Below are 438 nucleotides of genomic sequence, written 5' to 3'. Positions count from 1 at the left end.
AATTAAAAATGAAAGATGGAAACAATTAAAAGCTGGTCTTGCCAAACAGCAGTATTTTTACTGGCCCCTTTCCAAAATCTATCAGAGCCTAGCACACCTTCACCTGCAGCCTTGAGGGAAGCTCCTGCAGCACAGGTATTGAGAAACCATGCTAAACGACACGCTCCAGGCAATCTCTTTCCAAGAAGATTTTATCTAGCAGGGGAAAGGGCACGTGCGCCCACTTTCTCCTCAAAGCACACGCTCCAGCCCCCCGTTTGAGGGGGGGCCTCGCCGAAGGGGCCTTTCGCCTCTTTGTGGGCGAAACCACGCAAGATGTGAGGGTTTTTCCCCCTCTTTCTACCTGGCTCGGGAGGAAAAACACGCGGGGAGCAGGCAGGCCGCGGGCACGGGGGAAGGGGCCACGTTCCCCCCAGGCACCGGAGCGGCGCCGCTCCC

Source organism: Rhea americana, unplaced genomic scaffold, assembly GCF_003343005.1.
Source record: "Rhea americana isolate MKP2758 unplaced genomic scaffold, rheAme1 scaffold_529, whole genome shotgun sequence".
Taxonomy (NCBI): domain Eukaryota; kingdom Metazoa; phylum Chordata; class Aves; order Rheiformes; family Rheidae; genus Rhea; species Rhea americana.
Note: the sequence above shows the minus strand (reverse complement) of the source record.